The sequence below is a fragment of the Anomaloglossus baeobatrachus genome, chromosome 2 (genome assembly GCF_048569485.1).
Source record: "Anomaloglossus baeobatrachus isolate aAnoBae1 chromosome 2, aAnoBae1.hap1, whole genome shotgun sequence".
Lineage (NCBI taxonomy): Eukaryota > Metazoa > Chordata > Amphibia > Anura > Aromobatidae > Anomaloglossus > Anomaloglossus baeobatrachus.
This window is the reverse complement of record NC_134354.1, coordinates 192,671,309-192,694,145: the sequence shown is the minus strand read 5'-3', so window position 1 is coordinate 192,694,145 and position 22,837 is coordinate 192,671,309. Positions and strand designations below refer to the sequence as shown.

Below are 22,837 nucleotides of genomic sequence, written 5' to 3'. Positions count from 1 at the left end.
TTACATGCATTCTTATACAAGTGAAATGAATTTCTTTCTCTCAGTCCTGTGAGAAATGGGTACCATAAAGCATTCTTGTATCGACTTGAATCAGACGTAACAGAACAGTAAAATTATTAATTTTATGGGTAACGTACCTTTTAGTAGATGATGGGTGTGATACTTGGTGTGTTTTAGTCCACAGCTTTTTGGTTATGGGAAACAAGCAGTTTCTCTACTTTTTTCGCTGCGCATGTAACATTGTATTGTGTCATTAACTTACTCAACTGAGCCTTTCCGTTCTTGTCTTAGAACATTGCTATGACTTTTTAAGCACCACTTCCTATCTAAAAGGAAGTCGGTCATAACTGATACACAGTGGAAACTAAATAGTACTGCAGGTTGTGTAAGCACTAGCAGCAATAGAAACCTAAACTGGAATCTTTTATTTTCTGTTGAGCACATTAGATATACAAAACTTTTCATAGTATAGTGCTTAGGCTTGAACTAAGACTGGACAGTATATTTCTACAGTATTATTACCTTTACTAGAAGGTGGCCCGATTCTAACGTGTCGGGTAGTCTAGAATGTGTATGTTGGTTAGTAGATTGAATAATAAGGTAATGAATGGACTGGATGGGTTAGGTTAAATTTAGTATTCTTATAATTGTTTATTGGTTTTAAAATGACAAACAATAGAAGGAACAGTTTTAATAGATGAGTCTAATGTTTAATGATATCCATGGCTTGTAATGAAAGAACGCTATGAACAGTGTAAAGTTAAGTAAAAATATGCTGATGCTGTGATATGGCCCAATGCTGGTATGTGCCCTCATCGTGGTGCAGCCACCATCCTGACATGTGCCCCCATCCTGCAGGGTAATGTGTGCGGGGGGCGGAATGCGGGGTGGGTGGAGCCGAGCGGGGCCATGGCGCTGAGGATGTTAGTGCTGGGGACTGCATGGCTGGGGACAGGTAACTATCCAGGTGTGTGTGTGTGTTTAGTGTATACATGCGGAGGGCAGAGGGTGGGGTGGCGGAGCTGAGCGGGGTAATGTGTGAGGGAGGTGGAGTGTAGGGGGTGGAGCGGAGCGGGGCCATGGCGCTGAGGACGTCAGTGCTGAGGACTGCATGCCTGGGGACAGGTGACTATTCGTGTGTATGTGTGTGTGTGTGTTCAGTGTATACATGCGGAGTGCGGTGGGGAGTGGAGCTGAGTGGGGTAATGTGTGCCAGGGGCAGTGGCGAGCGGTGGGTATGTGTCGGCTGGGTTGCTGGTGTCGGCTCCCGGGGGTTCAGCACTCACCGGGGAGTCGGGGCTCCTTGTGGGTGTGGGAAAAAGTGTCGGGCTTCGTCCTGTCAGCCCGTAGTTCAGGCTGTTCAATTAGGCTCCTTGTACACGTTACCAGGGTAAATATCGGGTAACTAAGCAAAGCTCTTTGCTTGGTTACCCGATATTTACCTTGGTTACCAGCATACACCGATTAGCGCTGGCTCCTTGCACACATAGCCAGGGTAAATATCGGGTAACTAAGCAAAGTGCTTTGCTTGGTTACCCGATATTTACCTTGGTTACCAATGTACACCGCTTAGCGCTGGCTCCTTGCACACATAGCCAGGGTAAATATCGGGTAACTAAGCAAAGCGCTTTGCTTAGTTACCCGATATTTACTTTGATTACCAGCATACACCGCTTGGCGCTGGTTCTTTGCACACATAGCCAGGGTAAATATCGGGTAACTAAGCTAAGCACTTTGCTTGGTTACCCGATATTTACCTTGGTTACCAGTGTAAACCGCTTAGAGCTGGCTCCCTGCACACGTAGCCAGGGTATATATCGGGTAATTAGGCAAAGTGCTTTGCTTAGTAACCCGATGTGTACCCTGGTTACGTGTGCAGGGAGCATTAGCTGAGCCGTTGGTCGCAGGCTCTTTAATGCACGCGCTGGGGCGACGGTTGTCACTGTAATGACGTCATTTTGGAGCAAGACAGACAGACAGAATAAGGCAGTTATATATATATAGATACTAGCATTATCAGTAATAGAGATGATAGCAGGGCCAGGACAAGGTATTCTGCTGCTATTGGCAGATAAAGCACATATGGTTCTCAATCCCTCAATGTAATAAAAAAGGCAAGACATGGAAACTACAAGTACATATCAATAAATTAGAATATCATCAAAAAGTTAATTTATTTGAGCTATTCAATAAAAAAAAGGGAAATGCATATATTACAGTATATAGAGCCATTACACACACACACACACACACACACACACACACATACATACACACACACACACACACACACACACACACACACAGTGTGCACTATTTCAAGTGTTTATTTCTGTTACTGTTGATGATTATGGCTTACAGCCAATGAAAAACCAAAAATCATTATCTCAGAAAATAAGATTAATTACCACAAAACACCTGCAAAGACTTCCTAAGCGTTTACAATGGTCCCTAAGGCCCAGGGCCCACGCTGTGTAATTTTGACGCGTATTTTCAGAAATCTGCAGCAAAATCTGCATGTCCATTGTGAAGCCGGCAAAGTCTATGAGAATTCAGAAGTGCTGTGCCCACGTTGCTTATTCTTCCCTTGCGTATTTTCTGCAGATTTGGTGCAGAAATAAATAAATCTGCACCAAATACTCAAGGGAAAAATACTCAACGTGGGCACAGAACTTCTGAAATCTCATAAACTTTCCTGGCTTCACAATGGACATGCAGATTTTGCTACAGATTTCTGAAAATACGCGTCAAAATTTGCATCAAAATACACAGCGTGGGCACAGGGCCTAAGTCTGTTTCAGTAGGCTACACAATCATAGCGAAGACTGCTGACTTGACAAATATCCAGAAGACAGTCATTGACACATTCCACAAGAAGGGTAAGCGACAAAAGGTCATCATTACTAAAGAACCTGGCTGTTCACAAAGTGCTGTATCCAAGCATAATAATGGAAAGTTGAGTGGAAGGAAAAAGTGTCATAGAAAAAGGTGCACAAGCTACTGGGATAACCAGACACTTGATAGGATTGTTAAGAAAAGGCCATTCAAAAATTTGGGAAAGATTCAGAAGGAGTGGACTGCTGCTGGAGTCAGTGCTTCAAGAGCCACCACACACAGACGTATCCAGGACATGGGCTACAACTGTTACATTCCTTGTGCCAAGCCACTCATGACCAATAGACAATGCCAGAAGCGTCTTACCTGGGCCAAGGAGGAAATGAACTGGACTCTGTTGCTCAGTGGTCCAAGGTGTTGTTTTCAGATGAAAGTAAATTTTGCATTTCATTTGGAAATCAAGGTCCTAGAGTCTGGAGGAAGAGTGGAGAGGCCACAATCCAAGCTGCTTGAGGTCTAGTGTGAAGTTTCCACAATTAGTGATGGCTTGGGGAGCCATGTCATCTGCTGGTGTAGATCCACTGTGTTTTATCAAGACCAAAGTCAGCACAGTCATCTACCAGTAATTTTTAGAGCACTTCATGCTTCTCTCTGCCGACAAGCTTTTTGAAGATGAAAATTTCATTTTCCAGCAGGACTTGGCACCTGCCCACACTGCCAAAAGTACCAATACCTGGTTTAATAACCACAGTATCACGGTGCTTGATTGGCCAGCAAACTCGCCTGACCTAAACCCCATAGAGAATCAATGGGGTATTGTCAAGAGGAAGATGAGAGACACCAGACCCAACAATGCAGATAAGCTGAAGTCTGCTATCAAAGCAACCTGGGTGTTATGGGTGGCTGTCTGAAAATAAAACCTAAAGGAATGTCAGACAGTCAGGGTCCACCGTGCAAAGACTGCTGCAGACTATGGCAGAGGATAAGGGGTATATAAGTGTGCCACTGTAAATAATGATAGCACAAGTGCAGAGTGCAATACCTCTGTTATACTCACAGAGGAATATAATTAGAAAATAAAGCAATTCCTCCCTTACTTGGAGGGTGTGTGGAATGGTCTCTGTTAAAGATCACAGAGACAAAAGCAGTGAGTGTGAAATGGCACCTACCTAGGTCCGTTCCTCTAGTGGTGCCAGGAGTCGGACAGCAGCGTAAGCCGCACAAAGCTCCTACCTGCGTTCGCTCCACTAGTGTGCGAGGACACGAACCACTAGATATGGCACCTGCCTAGGTCCGCTCTTCTAGTGGTGCAAAAGAGACGGACAGCAGCGTAAGCCGCACAAAGCTCCTACCTGCGTTCGCTCCACTAGTGTGCGAGGACACGAACCACTAGATATGGCACCTGCCTAGGTCCGCTCTTCTAGTGGTGCAAAAGAGACGGACAGCAGCGTAAGCCGCACAAAGCTCCTACCTGCGTTCGCTCCACTAGTGTGCGAGGACACGAACCACTAGATATGGCACCTGCCTAGGTCCGCTCTTCTAGTGGTGCAAAAGAGACGGACAGCAGCATAAGCCGCACAAAGCTCCTACCTCTGTTCGCTCCCCTAGTGTGCGAGGATACGAACAACTGCCAGACGCAGTATAAGAAACGTTACCCTAGCGGCAACGTCCACCTACGAGTAGAATCACAAGGCCCAGCCGGACCATGTGCCTCAGGCACCTGCCTATGTCCGCTCCACTAAGAGGTAAGAATACGGACTGCAGCCGAAGCTGTAAGGTATAAGAACGCTACCCTGCCAGTAGCGCTCACCTAACATAGACAGAGAGATGCCTAGAGGAACAAGCACAGAGCGTCTACTCGCATGCATGACCCAAGAGGACTGAGCGCCGGGCGGCGTGCGTCAGGGTCTTATATAGACTCTGTGCCTCATCCAAGATGGAGGACACCAGAGCCAATCCGCTGCCAGAATGACAGCAATGATGTCACACTGGCCTATCACCGAGCAAAGCGTCACAAGCACATGACCAGCGACCAATCGGCATAGAAGGTGTCAGAGACATGTGACCACGTGTCACAAGCACATGACCAGTGGCCAATCAGCTTAGAAGGTGTCAGAGACATGTGACCTCGTGTCAGCGATGATGTCACCCGCACATGTGCAATGGCTCCAAGATAGGACTTAGTTTCCAGCGCTTGCACATGTGCAGTAGCAAGAAATCCGGACATAGTCTCCAGAGCCACAGCAACCGTAACAGTACCTCCCCCTCAAGGGCCCCCCTCCCGGCGACGCAGGTAATCGGCAACTAAGTTGGGAGCATGGACAGTCTCCTCCTCAGGCTCCCAAGAGCGATGTTCCGGGCCATAGCCCTCCCAATCTATCAAGAAGAACCTGCGCCCTCTAACCATCTTAGAACAAACTATGGCTCGTACCTCATAGCTAGAGCGAGAGGAATCAGAGGCAGGAGAGTGCACCTCACGAGCGTGAGGTAAAATAGCCAGCTTTAGCAGTGAAACATGGAATTTGTCATGGATCCTAAGATGGATGGGTAACTTCAATTGGTAGACTACAGGATTTACCTGTTGAAGAACCTCATAAGGACCCAGGAAGCGAGGAGCAAATTTGACAGAGCTCACTCTAAGTTTCACGTGTTTTGCAGAGAGCCACACAAAATCCCCTGGAGAAAAGACAGGAGCCGGGCGACGAAACCGATCGGACACAGTCTTCATACGGTCCTTAGCAGCTTGGATCGACTCTTGAGTCCGATCCCAAACCTCTCTGACATTAGTTGCCCAGTCGGCCACAAGAGGAGAAGGTGCAGCAGTGGGAAACGGTACCGGTACCCTAGGGTGTTGCCCATTATTGAGTACAAATGGTGTCTGCCCAGTGGCCTCAGCCAGCGAATTGTTAAGGGCAAATTCTGCCCAGGGTAGGAGGGAGGACCAGTTATCGTGGTTCTCAGCAACAAAGTGTCGAAGGTATATAATCATGGATTGATTGGTACGCTCAACCAAACCATTGGTCTCCGGATGGTGTGCCGAAGAGAGATTCAACTCAATTTGCAGAAGGCTACAAAGATCTCGCCAGAAACGGGAAGCAAATTGCGGGCCTCTATCACAATACGATACGATCTGGCATCCCGTGAAGCCTAAAGACATGCTTGAGGAATAGTTTGGCTAGTACCCTGGAAGACGGGATTCTCGATAACGGTACGAGATGAACCATCCGGGAGAAATGGTCCGTAATGACCCACACAAATCTATGTCCCTGTGAACACGGAAGATCACCCACAAAGTCCATGCCTACCACCTCCCATGGTCTATCTGGCACTGGTAAAGGATGCAAGAGCCCAGCCGGTCTCTGCCGTAATGGACGGTTGCGAACACACGAGTAGCAGGAACCAACATATCTCTTGACGTGGCTGGCTAAGTGTGGCCACCAATACCACCTCCCCAGTAACTCTCGTGTCCGCCTAATACCAAAATGCCCACCCAGCTTTGAGGTGTGGGCCCACGACAGTATATCATTCTGTCGATCAGGCGGCACAAAGGTCTTGCCCGGTGGGATTTGGTCTAAAGTCACAGGGGAGAGCGTATGAAAAACCCTGGAGGGAAGGATAAGATGAGGTTCGTCAATCTCTTCCTGGGTAGAAACCATAGAGCGAGACAGAGCGTCTGCCTTGTTATTCTTACTCCCTGTAATACTATTGTATGTACTGAGGATTTCGATTGCGTTAGGGCAATGACAACCAGAGACGAGTTCTTGGTGCAAGACGTTTATAATATGCAACCAAAAATATGTACATAAACGGAACAAAACCACAGAACATAAACACAGGAAATACCTTCCAGGGTCGGAGCGAAAGGGAATTCCCGGGACCACGCACCGGACTCCCCCAGGGAGACCACCAAGAGCGAACCCCTATACAGGGACTGTCTGGCAATCACCCCAGAAGGCCTAAATGCGCAGCAGCCGGGACACAAAAGGGCAATAGGTATAGTCCAGAAATGTCCGTACGTGATGTGAGTCCAGAGCGGTTATGAAACGGAAGGAACCGGGCAGAAGTGCCGACCAAAGACGGCAGACGGAGTCCGGGCACAGCTAGATGAGACCAGGTGAAGTCCAGAGTCAGATTCGGTTGTTTTTCAAGAGGATCCAAATAACAATCAGGAACCAAGAGCAGCAGGGCAGGAGCACACAGGAAGCAGTATACTCAGGCACTGGACTAAGCTTAGGGGCGGCTTTTAAACAGATGGACAGGAAGTAGGGCAACAGAACAGAAAACTCCATGTTAACAAAGGGCAAGCTCTTTCAAAAGAAAACTGGAAATCCCGGAACTCTGACAGTACTCCCCCCCCCAGAAACAGCCTCAGGACGGATCAGGGCCCGGCTTGTCTGGGTACCGCCGATGAAACTGAGCAACCTTCCGGGGCGCTCGAATGTTACCCACAGGTTCCCAGGAATCGTCCTCGGGGGAGTACCCCTGCCAACGTACCAGATACTGAAGCCGATGCCGATGGAGCCGGGAGTCAATAATGTCCTCAACCACGAACTGCTCCAGGCCGTCAACCATCACAGGCGGAGGAGGAGGCACGATACGACCATGAAATGTATTAGGGGAGACAGATTTGAGTAGAGAAACATGAAAGACCGGGTGTACCTTCAAATGGTGCGGCAACCTCAGCCGACAGGCCACAGGGCTCACGATCCCGGTGATCTTAAATGGACCGATGAATTTCTGCCCCAGCTTCTGCGAAGGAACACCCAATCTCAGATTTTTGGTGGATAACCACACCGAGTCCCCTACCTTATACATGGGTGCCTGTTTCCGGTGAGTGTCTGCCGACTTCTTGTAACGCTCCTGAGCCGAAGCCATAGAGTCCTTTAAAACCTCCAGATTCTGTCATAGCTCCGTCAATCTGTCCTCCACCGCTGGCACCGAAACCGCCACCGGTGACCTAGGCAAAACATTCGGATGGTAACCCAAGTTAGCGAAAAAGGGCGTTACCTTAGTGGAGCTGCTCTGAGTGTTGTTATACGAGAACTTCGCCAAAGGAAGCAGCTTCAACCAATCGTCCTGCAGATGGCTGACATAACATCGTACGTACTGCTCCAGGGTTTGATTAGTCCGTTCGGTTTGCCCATTTTTCTGAGGATGGTATGCAGAAGACAAACCGACATCAATATGGAGTGCCGAACAAAACCCCTTCCAGAACTTAGACGTGAACTGCACGCCCCGGTCAGAGATGATCTCATCTGGTACCCCATGCAATCGGAATATATTCTGGATAACCAAATCCACTGTCTCTGCGGCTGAGGGAAGACCGGTACATGGAATAAAGTGAGCAGCTTTTGTCAACCGATCCACCACCACTAAAATGGTATTGTGACCGCCTGAGACTGGCAACTCCACAATAAAATCCATTGAGATGGATCCCCAAGGGCGAGATGGAACGGGTAACGGTTGAAGGAGTCCCGTAGGAGCCACACGAGGGACCTTGCACCGGGCACAAACCACACATGAGTGGACATAGTCTTTCACATCCTTTAAACAGGTTGGCCACCAGAAAAAACGACTCAGAAATTCCTGCGTCTTCTGTACCCCCCTATGACCTGCCAACACGGAGTCATGGACCAATTTGAGAACCCGAAGTCTGACGGCCTCCGGGACATAAATACGTCGCTCTCTCAACCACACACCATTCCGAAGAACAAGAGTCACATCATTCGGGGGGGGGGGCAGCAAGAAATACGTCACCATCATAGGCCAGCTTGATGTCCTTCCACAAGTCCTGGTCCTGGATTACTCCAACAAAATTGGCATCAGATAACACGGTCTGAGACGGGGTTCCAGGCACGGAGTCCATGGCGTGGATTCGGGACATGGCATCGGCTTTCCCATTACGTGACCCTGGACGGTATGTAACGATAAAATTGAACTGGTTAAGGAACAAGCTCCAACGGGCTTGCTGTGGAGACAGGCACCTGGCAGATTTAAGGAATTCCAGGTTACGATGGTCTGTGAGAACTATCACTTGCTGCGCTGCTCCCTGTAAGTGGTGTCTCCATTCTTTAAAAGCTGAAATAATCGCCAACAATTCCTTGTCCGCAATGTCATAGTTCCTTTCTGCAGGGGACAACCGTCGAGAAAAGAAAGCACACGGATGCAAGAGACTCTTGTCCCCAGTCCTTTGGGAAAGGATAGCCCCTAATGCATAATCGGAAGCGTCGACTTCCACAATAAAGGGGAGTGCGGGATTCGGGTGTATTAGTATTGGTGCTGAGGTAAAACAAACCTTGAGACGATTGAAAGCTTCCTGGGCCTGGGCGGACCACACAAACTTCTGTCCTTTCTTGGTTAACAGAGTGATAGGACGGACGATCTCTGAAAAGTTACGGATAAAGCGTCTGTAAAAGTTGGCAAAACCGACAAAGCGTTGTACCTCCTTGATGTTTCCCGGTTCCGGCCAGTCTAGAATTGCTTGTATCTTGCCAGACTCCATGTTCAGTCCCTAAGGAGAGATGACATATCCTAAAAATTGTATTTTTGAGCAATGGAATTCGCACTTCTCCAGTTTAATATACAGGTGGTTATCCCTCAGTCGGGTAAGTACTGTCTTGACGTGCTCCTGGTGTTCCTGTAGGGAATCAGAAAAGATCAAGATATCATCCAGGTAAATCACCATGAATTGGTCCATTATATCCCTAAAAATATCGTTGACTAGGTGTTGGAAAGCCGCAGGGGCGTTACAAAGTCCAAAAGGCATCACTAGATACTCATAATGTCCATACCGACATCTGAACGCTGTTTTCCACTCGTCCCCGGGACGTATGCGGAGTAGATTATATGCCCCACGGAGATCCAATTTAGTGAATATCTTTGCCTGTTGAACTCTCTCCAATAGCTCAGGAATCAACGGTAACGGATACCGGTTCCGGATGGTTATCTTATTTAGTTCCCAGTAGTCGATACAAGGTCTCAGAGTCCCCTCTTTCTTTTTCACAAAAAGATGGGTGCCCCTGCTGGTGAGGTAGAAGGGCGAATAAATCCCTTTGCTAGACTTTCATCGATGTAATCTTTTAGTGCTTCTAACTCAGGTGCCGCCAACGGGTAGACATGACCAAACGGGATCTCTGCCCCTGGGAGTAAGTCTATGGGACAATCATACGGTCTATGCGGGGGAAGCCGATCTGCTTTTCTTTTGTCGCATATATCAGCGAAGTCATGATAAACCGGGGGTAGAACAGGTACCTGTACAGTGCCCTCCGCATTCGGTGTTACTGGAACCGGTACAGTTGGACTAATGGTCGGACCACTCTGCGGTGGGAAGGATATTTCTTTAGTCTCCCAATTGATGACTGGATTTGTAGACCGCAGCCAAGGAATTCCTAAAATTATCGGAAAATGGGGAGAAGAAATTAACATGAAAACAAGGGTCTCCTGCTGACCTGGCTTCATCACACATTCTAGGGGTACTGTCTCCCGATCAACTGGTCCAGAAACTAATGGAGAACCGTCTACCGTCTCCATGGTAACCGGTGAGGATCTTTGTTGAGTCTGGATACCGTGTTTCCTGGCAAAAGAAGAGTCCATGAAATGTCCCCCTGCCCCAGAGTCTATCATAGCAGATGTAGGAATTAACTGTCCATCCCACCGTATCTGAATGGGAAGCGAGCAATGGGTGTATTTCCCTTCTGAGTCCTTAGGTGAAGTTGACATTACAGTCAAGGGAAATACCGCATCCAGGTGTCCACTTGCCTCAGAGATATCGGACTCTGTGTCCGTGTTGTCACACTCTGCCATGGCTGCCAATACCTTATTTGGGCGATTTGGACGTTTTGGGCAGTCAATCAGAAAATGGTCCGATTGACCGCAATAGAAACACAAACGCTCACGGAGCCGGTGTTCACGACGTTCGTTGGTCTCTCGCTTTTGTAGAGAGTCCACTTGCATAGGAACATCCTCGGCCTCCCGTGGCGTCTTGAGAGCGGGTTCTCTAGAAGGAAACGCAAAGTTGGTTACCCGGTTTACAGCTGCCCATTTTTCCTGTCTACGTTCCGTCAAGCGGGTATCGATACGCACGCAGTGTTGGAGAAACAGTTCAAAATCCCGTGGAGATTCGGAACGAGCTAACTCGTCCTTGATGGTACCGGACAAACCCTTTCTGAAAACTGACAATAACGCATTGTTTCCCCAGTCGGTGTCTACCACTAACCTTTTGAACTCAGTGGCGTATTCAACGACAGACCGCTTTCCCTGACGTAAGGAAAGGAGAGCCGATTCAGCGGTAGCACGGCGATTAGGGTCATCAAACATTTGCGCCATTGCTGTTAAAAAGTCATCCAGGTGATTTAAACGGATATCACGATTCTCTATCATAGGATTAGCCCAAGCCAGTGCTCGGGAGGTTAACAACATGATTATACATAACACTTTTGACCGGTCAGAACGGTAATAATCAGCATGTACATCAAAAAACAGTATACACTGGTTAACAAATCCACGAAACTGACTACGATCACCACTGAAACGAAATGGTGGTAACCTAGGCATACCGGCAGCTGATACGGACGTAGTGGGGGCGGCTTCCTGAGCCTCCATTCTGGTTTGCAAATCCTGAATAGCCGGACCCAGTACCTGATGATCATGGCCCAGCTGTACCTCCACATCTCTAAGCTTAGTTTGCACCGCGTCCATCTCCTGCTGTAATGAGTTAATCATGGAGAAGAGCTGATCTACTCGTGTCTCAGTCATTGCCCCAGCGAAATCCTTTTATGGCCTGAGTATAATGTAATACTATTGTATGTACTGAGGATTTCGATTGCGTTAGGGCAATGACAACCAGAGATGAGTTCTTGGTGCAAGACGTTTATAATATGCAACCAACAATATGTACATAAACGGAACAAAACCACAGAACATAAACACAGGAAATACCTTCCAGGGTCGGAGCGAAAGGGAATTCCCGGGACCACGCACCGGACTCCCCCAGGGAGACCACCAAGAGCGAACCCCTATAAAGGGACTGTCTGGCAATCACCCCAGAAGGCCTAAATGCGCAGCAGCCGGGACACAAAAGAGCAATAGGTATAGTCCAGAAATGTCCGTACGTGATGTGAGTCCAGAGCGGTTATGAAACGGAAAGAACCGGGCAGAAGTGCCGACCAAAGACGGCAGACGGAGTCCGGGCACAGCTAGATGAGACCAGGTGAAGTCCAGAGTCAGATTCGGTTGTTTTTCAAGAGGATCCAAATAACAATCAGGAACCAAGAGCAGCAGGGCAGGAGCACACAGGAAGCAGTATACTCAGGCACTGGACTAAGCTTAGGGGCGGCTTTTAAACAGATGGACAGGAAGTAGGGCAACAGAACAGAAAACTCCATGTTAACAAAGGGCAAGCTCTTTCAAAAGAAAACTGGAAATCCCGGAACTCTGACACTCCCAGACAGATAGTTGATGGAGAAGTGAAAGCGGGAGAAAAACAAGGACCAGCGGGCTTGGCGAGGATCCAGACGCTGAGCGGTTTGTAAGTATGTCAGATTCTTATGGTCTGTATAGACCTGGAAAGGATGTTTCGTTCCTTCCAGCAAGTGACGCCACTCCTCCAAAGCTAATCTCAGGGCGAGCAGTTCCCTATCCCCAATGGTATAGTTTCTCTCTGCCGGTGAAAAGGTTTTAGCAAAGAAGAAACACGGCCTTTTTCTACCTGCACCGTTCTTTTGATACAAGACCGCACCAGCACCCACTGAAGAGGCATCAACCTCCAAGAAAAAGGGCTTATTCTCATCGGGTCTTTGAAGAATGGGAGCAGTTGAAAAGTGTCTTTTTACTGCCTCAAAAGCCTGAGATGTCTCAGTAGACCAGACTTTTGGATTAGCACCTTTCTTAGTCAAGGCCACCAAAGTAAAGAAATGGAGTATGAACTGCCTGTAATAATTTATGAATCCTAAGAAGCGTTGCACCGCCTTCAAGGAATGAGGTTCGGACCATTCCAGGACAGCAGAGAGCTTTGCAGGATCCATAGCCAGACCCTCTTGTGAGATAATGTAGCCCAAAAAAAGCAAGGATGACTGCTCGAATACACATTTTTCGAGTTTAGCAAACAATGAGTGCTCCCTTAAACGGGAAAGGACACGAATGACATCCTGACGATGAGTCTCCAGGTCAGGAGAAAAAATCAGGATGTCGTCCAGATACACCACGACGGAGGATAACAGTAAATCCCTGAACACATCGTTTACGAAGTCCTGAAATACTGCGGGTGCATTACATAACCCAAAAGGCATGACGAGGTATTCATAGTGACCGTCTCGGGTGTTAAAAGCGGTCTTCCATTCGTCACCCTCTCGAATTCATACCAAGTTATACGCACCCCGCAGATCCACCTTCGTAAAAACCTGAGCTCCCCTCAGTCTGTCAAAGAGCTCCGAAATTAAAGGTAACGGGTATTTGTTCTTTATTGTGATTGCGTTGAGACCCCTGTAATCTATGCAGGGACGCAAATCACCCTCTTTCTACCGAACAAAGAAAAACCCAGCTCCCGCGGGAGAGACAGACTTACGAATGAACCCCTTCTCTAAACTCTCTCTTATATAGGTCGACATGGCCTCCGACTCAGGTATCGACAGGGGGTAAACCCTGCCCTTAGGTGGAACCGAACCTGGGATAAGGTCTATGGCACAGTCATACGGCCTATGGGGTGGAAGAACCTCAGCACCCTGTTTGGAGAACACGTCAGCGAAATCCAAATAGGGTGTAGGTATGGGAGAGAGATCAGTTGATGCAATCGCAACGACCTTAGGTGGTAAGGGAAGACATCGGGACTGACATTTCGAACCCCAACTAATAATGCTGTCGGACTCCCAGTCAATGTGAGGAGCATGAGTCCGAAGCCATGGGAGACCCAGAAGGACGTCGTCTATACCCTCAGGCAAAACAAGAAAAGAAATCTCCTCTATGTGACCCTGAGGCAGGGAAAGGCGCAAGGGAACTGTCCTCAATGTAATGGAGTCAGAAAACATAGTCCCATTAACAACACGGACTTGAATAGGCTCCTCTAACATGATAGAGGGAATATTGTGTCTCTTTACAAATCCTGAGGACACAAAAGTCCCGTCAGCTCCGGAATCCACAAAAGCCATAATAGGCCATGTATTCTCAGAGAATGAGAGCTGACCTGGGATACTTCACTTAGAGGGTGCAGAAGACGTCTCTAGTAACCCCCCTCTAATAGTTACTAGGCCTGGGAGTTTCCCTGACGACTAGAACACTTGTTGGCATAGTGCCCAGCCTGACGACATATAGGAGGACCAGACTTGCGTAGTCTGGAGGACGTATGACCTAACTTCATAGGAGTGGGAGACGTGTCAGATGCTGAGGAAGATGGTAGTGGACCCTCAACAACTGGAATAGCCCGATGCTTAGGGCGTGAGGAAGAGACCTCGAGTCTACATTCCCTATGGCGTACGTCGATCCTCGTTGCTACTGTGATCAAGTCCTCCAGAGAAGCAGGGACCTCACGAGTAGCAAGGGCATCCTTGACATAGCCTGCCAACCCTCTCCAGAAGATAGGAATCAATACCTTCTCTGGCCAATCTAGTTCTGCCACCAGAGTTCTAAAAGCAATGGCATAAGAACTAGTGGATAACGAACCCTGAGATAGATCTAAGAGTCTCAGGGCCGCATCATGGGTAACCTGCGGACCCATGAATACCGCTTTAAGAGCATCAAGAAAGTCTTGATGTCTCAGAGTAACCACATCAGATCGCTCCCATAAGGGAGTCGCCCATTCTAAGGCTTTGTCCTGAAGTAAGGAGATGATAAAGCCTACTCTGGACCTCTCCGTAGAGAAGCGAGAAGAATTGACCTCTAGGTGTATCTGACACTGACTAATGAAACCACGAGATGATCTGGCATCGCCAGAATATCTGTTTGGCAGAGCAAGTCGAGGATCATGTGCAGATGTCACCATGGTCTGAGGTTTATCCTCTATACTCTTGAGCCGCGACTCAAGTACTTGTATGTAACGGTGTAACTGCTGATATTCTGCCATAACTGCCAGACCCTTGGCTCAGTCCTAATGTTACGGGGGGCTGTCTGATAAAAAAAACCTAAAGGAATGTCAGACAGTCAGGGTCCACCGTGCAAAGACTCTGCTGCAGACTATGGCAGAGGATAAGGGGTATATAAGTGTGCCACTGTAAATAATGATAGCACAAGTGCAGAGTGCAATACCTCTGTTATACTCACAGAGGAATATAATTAGAAAATAAAGCAATGCCTCCCTTACTTGGAGGGTGTGTGGAATGGTCTCTGTTAACCCCTTCAGCCCCAAGCCTATTTTGACCCTAAAGACCAGGCCATTTTTTGCAATTCTGACCAGTGTCACTTTATGAGGTTATAACTCTGGAACGCTTCAGCGGATCCCGGTGATTCTGAGATTGTTTTTTCATGACATATTGGGCTTCATGTTAGTGGTAAATTTAGGCCGATATTTTTTGCGTTTCTTTGTGAAAAAAATGGAAATTTCGCGAAAATTTAGAAAATTTTGTAATTTTCAAACTTTGAATTTTTATGCTCTAAAACCAACGAGACATATGACACAAAATAATTAATAAATAACATTTCCCACATGTCTACTTTACATCAGAACAATTTTGGGAAAAAAAATAAAAATTTAAGGAAGTTATAGGGGTTCAAAGTTTATGAGCAATTTCTCATTTTTACAACAAAATTTACAAAGCCACTTTTTTTAGGGACCACATCACATTTGAAGCAATTTTGAAAGGTCTACATGACACAGAACACCCAAAAGTGACACCATTCCAAAAATGGCACCCCTCAGGCTACTCAAAACCACATTCAAGAAGGTTATTAACCCTTCAGGTGCTTCACAGTAACTAAAGCAATATGGAAGGAAAAAATGAACATTTTACTTTTTGCAACAAAAATGTTAATTTAGCCTCAAATATTGCATATTCACAAGGGTAGCAGGATTAAATGAACCTCCAAAATTTGTTAAGCAATTTCTACTGAACACGCAGATACTTCATATGTGGCGAAAAACCACTGTTTGGGCACACGGCAGGACTCGGAAGGGAAGGAGCGCCATTTGACTTTTTTGAACAGAAAATTAGCTGGAATCGTTAGCCGCACCATGTTGCGTTTGGAGAGCCCCTGAGGTGCCGAAACAGTGGAGCTCCCCCACATGTGACCCCATTTTGGAAACTAGACCCCTCATGGAATTTATCTAGATGTTTATTGAGCACTTTGAGCCTCTGGGGACTTCACAAACGTTAATAGAGTTGAGCTGTGAAAATAAAAAAAATTTTTTTTACCACAGAATTGTTACTTCAACCAGGTAGCTTTTTTTTCACAAGGGTATCAGGAAAAATTGCACCATAAAATGTATTGTGCAATTTCTCCTGAGTACACAGACACCTCATATGTGGTGGAAATAAAATGTTTGGGCGCACAGCAGGGCTCGGAAGGCAAGGAGCGTCATTTGACGTTTCAAACGCAAAATTGTCTGGGATAATTAGCGTATTCCGTGCTGTTTGGAGACCCCCTGAGGTGCCGAAACAGTAGAGCTCCCCCACATGTGACCCCATTTTGGAACTAGACCCCCACGGCATAGAAAAAAAAAACAGCGGCAGATGGGGGGGCGGCAGATGAGGCAGCAGCAGATGGGGGGCAGCGGCATATAAAGGGAGCATCTGTGATTGTGAGACGGCGGCTGGGATAGGGTGGGGGTGGATGGGAGAGGGCGCAGTGGATGCAGGAGCGGCAGAGGATGGGGGGAGGGGGGGATGGGGGGGATGGGGGGGAAGGGGAGTGGGAGGTGAGATTGGGGATAGTTACCCTACAGGATGGATCTAGGCAGCTGGATCACAGGAGATGAAGGAGGCAGCAGATCGGGGAGGGTGAGAGGTGGGGGAGGGAGCGCAGCGCAGATCACGGAGGAGACAGGTGAGCAGAGCACAGATCACGGGGGTGAGAGGTGAGGGAGAGCGGACAGCGGACAGCAGATCACGGGGGTGACAGGTGAGGGAGCACAGATCACGGGGTGACAGGTGAGGGAGCACAGATCACGGCGGTGACAGGTGAGGGAGCACAGATCACGGCGGTGACAGGTGAGGGAGCACAGATCACGGCGGTGACAGGGGAGGGAGCGCACATCACGGCGGTGACAGGGGAGGGAGCGCACATCACGGCGGTGACAGGGGAGGGAGCGCACATCACGGTGGTGACAGGGGAGGGAGCGCACATCACGGCGGTGACAGGGGAGGGAACGCACATCACGGCGGTGACAGGGGAGGGAGTGCACATCACGGCGGTGACAGGGGAGGGAGCGCACATCACGGCGGTGACAGGGGAGGGAGCGCACATCACGGCGGTGACAGGGGAGGGAGCGCACATCACGGCAGTGACAGGGGAGGGAGCGCACATCACGGCGGTGACAGGGGAGGGAGCGCACATCACGGCGGTGACAGGGGAGGGAGCGCACATCACGGCGGTGAGGGGACGAGCAGCCGATCACGAGGGAAAGGGGCTGGGCAGCAGATCGGGGGGGACCGGTGGCACTGTGGCAGATGGAGGGCGGCGGCGGCGGATCGGGAGGTGTGGGGGTGAGTGTGCGGGCAGCAGATACGAGGGGTGGGGGTGCGGGTGGCAGATCGCGGCGGAGGGCAGCGGCGGATCGGGAGGTGTGGGGGTGAGTGTGCGGGCAGCAGATACGAGGGGTGGGGGTGCGGGTGGCAGATCGCGGCAGAGGGCGGCGGCGGATCGGGAGGTGTGGGGGTGAGTGTGCGGGCAGCAGATACGAGGGGTGGGGGGTGCGAGTGGCAGATTGCGGCGGAGGGCAGTGGATCGGGAGGTGTGGGGGTGAGGGTGCGGGTGGCAGATCGCGGCGGAGGGCAGCGGCGGATCGGGAGGTGTGGGGGTGAGTGTGAGGGCAGCAGATACGAGGGGTGGGGGTGCGGGTGGCAGATCGCGGCGGAAGGCAGCGGATCGGGAGGTGTGGGGGTGAGGGTGCTGGTGGCAGATCGCGGCGGAGGGCGGCGGCGGATCGGGAGGTGTGGGGGTGAGTGTGCGGGCAGCAGATACGAGGGGTGGGGGTGCGGGTGGCAGATCGCGGCGGAAGGCAGCGGATCGGGAGGTGTGGGGGTGAGGGTGCGGGTGGCAGATCGCGGCGGAGGGCAGTGGTGGCGGATCGGGAGGTGTGGGGGTGAGGGTGCGGGTGGCATATCGCGGCGGAGGGCAGTGGATCAGGAGGTGTGGGGGTGAGGGTGCGGGTGGCAGATCGCGGCGGAGGGCAGCGGCGGATCGGGAGGTGTGGGGGTGAGGGTGCGGGCAGCAGATACGAGGGGTGGGGATGCGGGTTGCAGATCGCGGCGGAGGGCAGCGGTGGCGGCGGATCGGGAGGCCGGTTTCATACAGTGCAATGGCAGCGTGGCAACTTCCGGGTCCCATGCTCCGGTCTCATAACAGCATGGGACCGGAGCTCGTCGCCCTGCCATTGCACTGTGTACACTCACTGTGCTGGCGTGCTGCAGGGACGATGACGGGGGCGGTCACCGGCAACAGGTCCACTGTGATTGGAGAAATCGGTCACAAGGCCGATCTCTCCAATCAGAGTTATTGGAGCTGGGGGAGGGTGATCCAGTGAGGTCACCCAGCTCCAGCCAATGGCCAGTGCTATAGCTGCACTGGCCAGGGCTGGATTTCAATGTTTCAGTCACTTAAAGTGGCTGGAACATTACAGTGGCTGTGATTGGTTGAGCGGCGTTCGTCAGCCAATCACAGCCTCCGTAGGTCCGGGGAGGAGGCACCACCCCTCCTGAGGTCAGGTACAGGTCCCCTCCTCCCCGAATCTGCGGTTTATGTTAACCGATCGCAGTCACCGGAGGCTCCGGTGCCGCGATTCCGCCATGACGGAAAGATCCGTCCTTGGTCGTTAAGGCCCAGGGCACAAGGACGGATCTTTCCGTCCATGGTCGTGAAGGGGTTAAAGATCACAGAGACAAAAGCAGTGAGTGTGAAATGGCACCTACCTAGGTCCGTTCCTCTAGTGGTGCCAGGAAACGGACAGCAGCGTAAGCCGCACAAAGCTCCTACCTGCGTTCGCTCCACTAGTGTGCGAGGACACGAACCACTAGATATGGCACCTACCTAGGTCCGCTCTTCTAGTGGTGCAAAAGAGACGGACAGCAGCGTAAGCCGCACAAAGATCCTACCTGCGTTCGCTCCACTAGTGTGCGAGGACACGAACCACTAGATATGGCACCTGCTTAGGTCCACTCTTCTAGTGTTGCAAAAGAGACGGACAGCAGCATAAGCCGCACAAAGCTCCTACCTCTGTTCGCTCCCCTAGTGTGCGAGGATACGAACAACTGCCAGACACAGTATAAGAAACGTTACCCTAGCGGCAACGTCCACCTACGAGTAGAATCACAAGGCCCAGCCGGACCATGTGCCTCAGGCACCTGTCTATGTCCACTCCACTAAGAGGTAAGGATACGGACTGCAGCCGAAGCTGTAAGGTATAAGACCGCTACCCTGCCAGTAGCGCTCACCTAACATAGACAGAGAGATGCCTAGAGGAACGTGCACAGAGCGTCTACTCGCATGCATGAACCAAGAGGACTGAGCTCCGGGCGGCGTGCGTCAGGGTCTTATATAGACTCTGCGCCTCATCCAAGATGGAGGACATCAGAGCCAATCCGCTGCCAGTATGACACCAATGACGTCACGCTGGCCTATCACCGAGCAAAGCGTCACAAGCACATGACCAGCGACCAATCGGCATAGAAGGTGTCAGAGACATGTGACCACGTGTCACAAGCACATGACCAGTGGCCAATCAGCTTAGAAGGTGTCAGAGACATGTGACCTCGTGTCAGCGATGATGTCACCCGCACATGTGCAATGGCTCCAAGATAGGACTTAGTCTCCAGCGCTTGCACATGTGCAGTAGCAAGAAATCCGGACATAGTCTCCAGAGCCACAGCAACCGTAACACTGGGCTTCCATAACACCTCAGCAGTGCCACAGGCTGATCGCCTCCATGCCATGCCGCATTGATGCAGTAATTCATGCAAAAGGAGCCCCGACCAAGTATTGAGTGCATTTACTGTACAGATGTTTCAGTAGTTTAAAATTATTTTTTCAGTTGATCTCATACAATATTCTACTTTTCTGAAATAATGATTTTTGGGTTTTCATTGGCTGTAAGCCATAATCATCAACATTAACAGAAATAAACATATGAAATAGATCCCTCTGTTTGTAATGACTCTATATATAGTAATTATTATTATTATTATTTTATTCATTTATATAGCGCTATTAATTTCACAGCGCTTTACATACATTGGCAATACTGTGCCCATTGGGGCTCACAATCTAGAGTTCCCTATCTGTATGTCTTTGGAGTGTGGGAGGAAACCGGAGTACCCGGAGGAAACCCACTCAAACACGGGGAGAACATACAAACTCCTTGCAGATAGTGTCCTTGGTGAGATTTGAACCCAGGACCCTAGCGCTGCAAGACTGTAGTACTAACCACTGAGCCACCGTGCTGCCCTATATAACATATGTGCTTCCCGTTTTGTATTGAATTACTGAAATAAATTAACTTTTTGATGATATTCTAATTTATTGAGATGCCCTTGTAAGTGTAAGGCTGTATGCGCATACCGAGTTTCATTGTTGCAGATTTGGTGCAATTTGTTGGCTATATCTGCATGTCTATCCTTATACCAGCAAAGTCCGTGAGAATACTGAAGTGCTGCGCGCATGTTGCTTCATTTTCCTCGTAGCTTTGTTGGTGCCTTTTTTCTCTGCGTTTTTTAAGCCTTACAGGCATTGATTTCACACAAAAACGCATGGCAAACAAACACACTGAAAACACATCAAAAAGGCATGCGTTTTTTATGCATTTTCCTGCCACAAAGTGCATTTTTTGGTGCAGAAAATATCTGCTCCTAATCTACAGCATGTACACATACCTTAAACTGGACTATCGGAGTTCCTACAACTCTACTGATGGACAGTGCCTCTGCAACTTGCCTGCAATTGTCGTGCTATAGTCACCCTCCTGCATCCTATCTTTTCCTCTGGTAAGAACATTGCTTAAGCTTACCACATACCTTCCCACCCCCACCCTAGTTGTAGCTTGTACCATTTGCGATACATGTCTTTACTGTGAAAAACACTTGTTTAATACAAACATGCAGATCATATTGATGATCAGACACTGTGAATGGGGCCATTCAGTGTGAACAATTCTGCTGTAAATTGGAGAGGTATTCAAATTATTGTTAATGGCTGTGAGACAGCAAAAAACAGCACTGATATTGACAATCATTTGAAAACTGTATTGACGTGGTAATACTGCATGTTGGGATAGTATCAGGGGCGTAACGACCGCGGTCGCAGAGGTCGCCACTGCGACCGGGCCCGCAGGGTTATATGGGCCCGGCTGCCGAGCCCCTATGTGTAGTGGCCGACTACGCGACAGTCAGGGGGCCGGCCTGTGTTTCAGGGGGGCCCGGTGTCAGTAGAGGAGCTCTCTGACGTGCGGTAGAGCAGAAGTGCTCCTGCACAGCAGACGGAATCCATCCTGCCAGGACCTGCGATGATGTCATGCTTATGTGACTGTGTGGGAGGAGACACAGGATTGTCGGGCAGAAAGCAAGAGAAGATACTGATTCCCGAACGAGATTTGGACACATGACTGGTAATGAAAAAAGAGGGGACATGAGAGGGGGGAGGCTGCAGGGTGAGTGGCATATGAGGGCTGCAGACTGTGACAGAAGGATGTGAAGGGGTGCAGAGTGTTTGAGAGGGGTAAGTAGGGGTACAGGCAGGGTGAGATATGTGGGGCAGTGTGTGTGACATATGGGGGTGTAGTGTGTGTGATATGGGGGGTGCAGGCTGTATTGGGAGCAGGGTGTGTGACATATGGGGGCAGGGGCGTAACTACCGCGGTCGTAGGGGTCAGAAGGAGAAGAGAAGTACTTGTTTTTTTATTTTGCTGGCTGCATGACACATGGAGGCCCTGGGGTTGCTGGCTGCATGACACATGGAGGCCCTGGAGTGGTTGGCTGCATGACACATGGAGGCCCTTGGGTGGCTGGCTGCATGACACATGGAGGCCCTGGGGTGGGTGGCTGCATGACATATGGAGGCCCTGGGGATGCTGGCTGCATGACACATGGAGGCCCTGGGGTGGCTGGCTGCATGACACATGGAGGCCCTTGGGGGGCTGGCTGAATGAAATATAGAGGCCCTGGGGGGGCCTGGCTGCATGACACATGGAAACCCTGGTAGGGCTGGCTGCATGACACATAGAGGCCCTGGGGGGGCTTGCTGCATGACACCTGGGGGGGCTGGCTGCATGATACATGGAGGCCTGGGGGTGCTGGCTGCATGATACATGGAGGGCTATGGGACTGCATAATAAACATGAAGGACACCTTATACATGGACAAGGGGTGCATTATACATGGAGGTCTATGGAGCTACATAATACAAAATGAAGGACACCTTATACATGGACTATATGGGTGCATTATACATGGAGGAGTATGGGGCTGCATAATACAATATGATGATTTATGGGGCTGCATTATAATACATATAGGACTATGGGAGCTACATTATAATATATGGAGAACTATGGAGCCTACCTTATACATGGACTATGGGGGTGCATTATAAAACATGGAGGACAGTGGTGCAGTATAATATATGGAGGACTATGGGGTGAATTATAATACATGGAGAATATGGAAAATGCGTTGTAATACATGGAGAACTATGGGGGTGCATTCTAATATATGAAGGGTTATGTGGGACCTTTTGTACTATATGGAAAGCTATGTGGGGGCCATTATAGTATTTGGAGAACTATATACAAGGGAGGACAAAGATACAAGCATGGGATGGTAATGTTTTGTGCTGAGGGGAAAAAGGCTCTTTCCCTCAGCACCCAGCTTTT

General features: G+C 49.5%; 1 protein-coding gene across 2 annotated transcripts in view; it reads right to left on the bottom strand.

Annotated features, from left to right (window-relative positions):
* The window catches only part of LOC142289165 (EF-hand calcium-binding domain-containing protein 4B-like), a 150,877-nt gene extending 150,662 nt beyond the window's left edge, over window positions 1-215 (bottom strand). For both annotated transcript variants that reach the window (XM_075333575.1, XM_075333576.1), the window contains exon 1: window positions 138-215. The gene's annotated coding sequence lies outside the window, so the exon portion shown is untranslated. The remainder of the gene's footprint in view (window positions 1-137) is intronic.
* Between the last annotated feature and the right edge of the window lie 22,622 nt (window positions 216-22,837).